Source organism: Ixodes scapularis, unplaced genomic scaffold (assembly GCF_016920785.2).
Source record: "Ixodes scapularis isolate PalLabHiFi unplaced genomic scaffold, ASM1692078v2 PGA_scaffold10__122_contigs__length_95168666, whole genome shotgun sequence".
Taxonomy (NCBI): domain Eukaryota; kingdom Metazoa; phylum Arthropoda; class Arachnida; order Ixodida; family Ixodidae; genus Ixodes; species Ixodes scapularis.
Genome location: NW_024609836.1, coordinates 38,334,145 through 38,339,695, shown reverse-complemented (window position 1 = coordinate 38,339,695; position 5,551 = coordinate 38,334,145).

The following is a 5,551-nucleotide window of genomic DNA, read 5'->3' as shown; positions in this document are numbered from 1 at the left end:
CTAGGGACGGCGACAACGCCAAGGGCACCGACGACACCAATACAGAGGTGGCGGCGACACCAGAACCAAGGGCGACGACGGCGCCAAAGCGAAGGACGAAGGAGCCAACGGCGAGGACAACGATGACAGCAGGCCCATGGAGGTCACGGCCGGGACGACTAAAAGGCGGCACGACCAAGTGAACCCCCACGCTGGCGAAAGGCAACTACGACGCCTCGAGCGCGAGTTGGTCGGCAAGGTGGGACGTTACCGTGAGCGGTCAACGTCGCGCCCGCGCACAAAGGAACAACCTAAATGAGTCGCTAAGACCTTGACTGTACTGTTTATTTGCCTTACTTTGTGTTTTTCTCTTCGTTCTAAGCACCATGCTCTCCGGCTGCTTCTTTAAACCCCAAAGTGCTAGAAAAAACGTTTCGGGTAGGCACGTTAAACGTGCGGGGTTTGTGTTCACGACGACGGCAATGCCAACTGAACCGCCTCTTTATCGACCACGATCTAGACATCGTGGCGGTTCAGGAGTCAGAGATGGATGAGGGCCAGACGGAGAGCATGGTGCGGCTGTTCGAGCCGCGGTTTGACGTCTGCGTAAGCCACGCCGTCGGAACTTCCGGCGGGTGTCTTTTCTTTTTTCGAAAATGTTTGTTCACTATGGAAAAGGCGGTTAGTGACAAGTCGGGATGCTTTGTTTTGTGTGATTTTTCTTCGTCTAATCTCCACTTTCGTGTTTTGTGCATTTACGCACCTAATGGAGTAGATGAACCCGTATTGTATTTTGAATTCCTTGATAGGTATGTTCAAACCGAGCGGAGCGTTATCTTGATGGGTGACTTCAATTGTGTGTGTACGGCTCGCGACAGGCCGAATAGTGGTAGATTTAGAGATGAAAGTGCTTTACTCTTGGGGGGCATAGTTCAAAGGTACGGTCTGAAAGACGTTGTTAACTGCACGTCAAGTGGGGGAGCTCTACGTTTTACTCAATTTCAGGGGACAAGTAACGCGCGCCTTGACAGGGTGTACGTTTCCGTCGATTTGCCAAAAGCGTGTAAAAAATATTCTGCAGATCATGTGTCTTGTAGCGACCACTGCCTTGTTTCGTTTTCACTGTGCTCATCCAAAAAGACGCAAAAGAAGTTTAGTTGGGACCTTTGGAAATGCAATACCAAGCTCCTTTGGGACGAATACTTCGTTAATTCTGTTCGCCAAACCTTAGAACAGTTGGCGAGGGCGGGAGGGAACGATTTTAGAGGTAAAGTGGGAGCTTTTTAAACAAGATGTGAAAATGAGGGCTATAGAACGCTCAAGTTTTTTTGAAATATGAACACGAAAAGGTGAAGCGCGAATTAAACGACCTGCTGAAAGAGTTGTTATGCGAAGAATGTGTATCCCCTGGGGTTTTTACTGACTATATTATAAGCCTTAAGAAGCATCTGGAAGCATTAGATACTGAGCAGTATCAGGGAGCTATCGTACGGGCGCATTTGAAACGCTTATCTGAGGGGGAGATGCCCACTAAAAGAGCTGTCGGCATGGAAAAAAGATATGCCGTGAAAAATGAAATCAGCGAAATTGTTTATCGGGGAACGTTGACCAACGATAGGCAGAGTATTGATCAAGCTTTTGTTAATCATTACAAAGAACGCTTCAGTTATCGCACGCCCAAGTGTGGTGATTTCCGGAATTTCTTTTTACCGCTTATGCCGAAAGTGGTTGACGACGTCAAGGAACGACTAGAACAACCTACTATGTTAAGTGAATTTGAAAAGGCAATAGATGACCTGAAGATAGGAAAATTGCCTGCGCCTGATGGTTTGGGAGCTGAATTTAAAGAAAAAACGTTTAAGGACCAAGTGGCTCCTTTCTTGCATTGTGTGATTGCCGAAGCGTACCGACTTAAAGTTTTACCCCCGTCATTTTTGCTTACCCACACCGTTTTAATTCCAAAGAGCGAGGATCAAGTAAAGCTCCGCTCGGTCGGAGCCTACCGCCCGATTACCTTGACGAATGTTGACTATAAGATTTTTATGAAGGTTCTGACGGAGCGACTACAGGTCGTGATAAACCTTATAGTCGGTCCTCACCAGACGTGGGGCATCAAGGGAAGAACTATAGTTACTAATGTGCATATAGCGCGAAGTATTTTAGAGTGTCGCGATGCTTTCCAATAAAATGGTAGCGGTACTTCAACTAAACCTTGAGAAAGCTTTCGACCATGTGTCACACGAAATTCTTCTTTCTATTTTAGAACATGTTAACTTAGGGTCCGTGCTCTGTGATGGGTTACGCATGGCGTACCACAAGTGCGCCACCAGCCTCGTGGTGAATAAGAGTGTGAGTGATCGCATCCCCCTTTTTTCTTCCGTGCGACAGGGATGCCCACTTTCGCCATTACTTTTTGGATTTTCCTTGAGCCCTTCTGGCCTTTGTGTGATCAGTAGTGGGGAAATACGCGGCTTCAACTTACAAGCCACAGAGGTTCGCATTTTGGTTTACGCCGATGACGTAGCTATTTTTTAAGCGAATCAAGAAAGTGTAAAGAAAGCCATAGACTTAACAGTGAAGTTCTGCGAGCAGACGTGTAGTGCCGTGAATTGGCAAAAGTGTTCGGGCTTTTGGCACGGTGACTGGCCCTCAAAACCCAATGTCTTTGAGCGTGTGACGTGGTCAACCACGCCGACGCGTTATCTTGGAGTCCCGATGGAGCAGTACAGGGACAACACAGAATTTTGGTGCGAACAAACTCAAGCATTACGCGAAAAGGCAGATAAGTGTGTGTGTGTGTGTGGGGGGGGGGGGGGGGGGAGAGCTTTTCTTTTTTCTTTTTTTCTTTTTTGCCGCGAAAGTCTGGTATTTGTTACAGGTGTTGCACTATTCGCGAGTCAACATTCAGCGATTGCATCGTGTTTTTGCGGTTTTTATTTGGGGCTCGTGTTGGGAGCGCACGAGCCGAACTAACCTTTTCTGCGAGTGAAAGATGGTGGTCTGGGTCTGTCGCACCTTTTTGTCAAACAACTTGTGAATAGGTTTATTTTTCTAAGGGACCAAAGGGACAGCTTTTTACGCACGGTCATTCAGGTGCGGCTGCGCAGTGCGCTGCCCGAGTTTATTGTCTCGACAGATGTAGACCTGAGCTCCGATGTGCGAGGTTATTTGAAAGAGGTTGTTTCCGTATACCGGTTTCTAGTGGCTCGTTTTTCACTTGAATATCTGTCCAGTGTGTCGCGCAACCGGCTGACCAATTAGACCTGATTGTTTCTCTCCTTCCCAGTCCTCTGTACCGTTCGGTGTTCAGCGCCAGAACGGGGCAGGGTGTTTTAAAACGTGTTAAGCGAATGACGGTCCGTGCTTACACCAAAACTTTCTTTTTTAAGCTGCATAGTGAAACCCTGCAGGTTAAAGTGCGGCTAGAAGAGAAAGGTATCCCTGTAGCGTGGTCAGTGAGCTGTTTTTTGTGTAAAGAGCCGGAATTAATAGAGCATCTGTTCCTCAACTGCTGGGACGCAGTGCTTTTATGGGACGTCCTTCGAAGAACTGTAAAAAAGACCTTCCGTTAACGCCTCATGGGATCCGCTACCTTTGTGTCGAGGGAGGGAATAATCTGGTGCCATATGACATGATCATGCTTGTCGGCCTACATAGTTTGTGGCGATGTCGCATGGCAGTGAGACAGGCAGACCTCGACGTGCGTCCCGCGCTTAAGGATTTTGTTGAAACAATCTGTTACCTAAAGGCAGTGTTTAAAATGCAGCAACCTCCTCCCGATTATTTGCCACGTTTTGAGGAGCTGGCGACCCTCAAGGATTCATAACTGATTGGAAGTGTTTGGATGCGGCATCCCTCTGTCTTGTCGCTGTTCTCTCGTGTACATTAGCCACTGTGGCTTTGCTTTGGCTTTGACCTTTTAGCCTTTTGTAATCTTTCGTGTATGCCAAAGTCAGGCAATAAAGAAAAAAAAAGTGGCCGAGTGGTTACCGCGCTTGACTGTCGTGCGGAAGGTGCTGGTTCGATTCCAGTCAGCGGATTGTCATTTTATTTATTCTCTCAACTTGGCCTTCTCGTAAGTTCGAGAATATTCTCGCCTGATCATGTTCTGATTCTTCTACGCACCGAAAGTTCTACGCCGAATGATCCAGAAAACAACGAGAGTATGTACAGCCAGAGGCAATTTCACCTGCGACAACGGAGCGAGAGGCCTCGGGGAACAATTGCCGTATGCAGCGCTGCGTTCGCTTTTTCGCATTGGGGAAGAGGCTGGGGGAGAAGTCCACGTTTCGCTGCCGGGGGAGGTCGAGTCAAAACAAATGCCCCTCGCGCTAGAATGGCCTTCTATCATATCAGAAAAGTTCTTTTTTGCACAATATTTTTTCTGCGTTTTATCTTTCGCCTTCTCTTTGTAAATTTTCACTGTATTTCCTCAAGGGGTCAAACGCTCCGCTGTTTCATTTTGATCATTGGAAGTTAGTTAAGAATGACTAATAGTTCATTTATAGGCGTGCACTCAATATATGGTAGCATGGAAGTTTTCCGCCAAGGTAAAAAACGACTGCATAAGGATAGTTTTTCCTGTGTCTGATTTTCCGTGCGTGTGCTCGGGAATTTTGTGACTGCAAGAATAGAAACATTGTCTTCAGCGTAGTCTTTATTTCCTTATACCACAAAAATAATTGATTCGTCTTACAATCTATTGAAAGAATAACGCGATTGGTAATCACATCTAGCCAGAAGTTATTTCCAGGAAGCTAAAAGAAAAAAAAAGAAGTGGGCATCCGACACAACTAACCGCGCACTCCCGCTCCATCAGTGCTTATCACCTCTCAAAGGCGCCTTGGTATAGACTCAGAGAGGTTGCTGGTGAGGATCGGGATAGACTGGAGGTTGGTCCATTCTTGTTCGACTGCTTCCCAAAGGACTTCTGAAGAAGCCTGATGAAGGTCCCGCGTTAAGAGATTCCGTTTCATTAGTCCCCATTTGTTCTCGATGAGATTTAGATCCGGCGACCTTGCTGGCCATGTCAATTGCCTTAGACCTAAGCCGTCGAACAGGCTCTGCACACGGCCAGCCGTGTGAATCAGACTGTTATCTTGTTGCAAGATAAAGCAGCCGTCGGAGAACTGACCATCCAAGGCGAAAGGAAGCAAGGTATAACAAAATATGTCACAGTATGTCTCCGACGTCAGTGTTTCGTCGATTCGCATGAGTGGACCCAGTCCGTGCGCAGTTATGGCCCCCCATACGCTAACCGAACAACGACTGCTCGTTACCACTTCTTGCACGTAGAGAGGGTCATACCTATATAAAAATAAAATAACACCTATTCACTCAACTAGAAGAGAGAAGGCCAAGAGAAGTTCAGTATGTGGTTTTTGGTCTCACCATTTGCAAGTAGGACGCCACACACGTTTCTGCTGGTCCCATTCAGACGTGAACGTGGACTCGTCTGTGAAGATAACTGAGGTCCAGTCGCTCGCATTTCAGTCCCGGTGGGGCTCTGCGATTGCAAGTTTTTGCTCCTTGTGGCGTGAAGTCAGGAGCGGTTTTTGACATGCAATACGAC